Source organism: Colobus angolensis, unplaced genomic scaffold (assembly GCF_000951035.1).
Source record: "Colobus angolensis palliatus isolate OR3802 unplaced genomic scaffold, Cang.pa_1.0 Scaffold21, whole genome shotgun sequence".
In the NCBI taxonomy this organism is placed as follows: Eukaryota; Metazoa; Chordata; class Mammalia; order Primates; family Cercopithecidae; genus Colobus; species Colobus angolensis.
The window spans coordinates 4,907,462-4,907,997 of NW_012115266.1; positions in this window are offsets into that span (position 1 = coordinate 4,907,462).

A 536-nucleotide genomic window follows, 5' to 3' on the forward strand; every position below is an offset into this window, starting at 1 on the left:
GCTAGGAGTTTGAGACTAGCCTGGGCAACATAATGAGACCCCATCTATAAAAAAGTTAGAAAATTAGCCAGGTGTGGTGGTGCATGCCTGTCATCCCAGCTGCTGCAGAGGCTGAGATGGGAGGATGGCTTGAACCCAGGAGTTGGAGGCTGTAGTGAGCTATGATTGTGCCACTTCTCCAGCCTGGGCAACAGAGCAAGACCCTGTCTTTAAGAATAAAATAAAAGTAAATCCCAGCACTTTGGGAGGCCGAAGTGGGTGAATCGCTTAAGCCCAGGAGTTCGAGATCAGCCTGGGCAATACGGTGAGACCCGTCTGTACAAAAAATACAAAAAATTAGCTGGGCATGGTGGCCTGTAGTCCCAGCTATCCCAGAGGCCGAGGCTGCAGTGAGCTGTGATCGCGCCACTGAATTCCAGCCTGGATGACCCTGTCTCAAAAAAAAAAAAAAAAAAGTTCACAAATGAAAGAAGGTCAATAGCTCTTAAACATATGACAAAATGTTGAGCTCACTGGAAAAGCAAATATGAATTGAA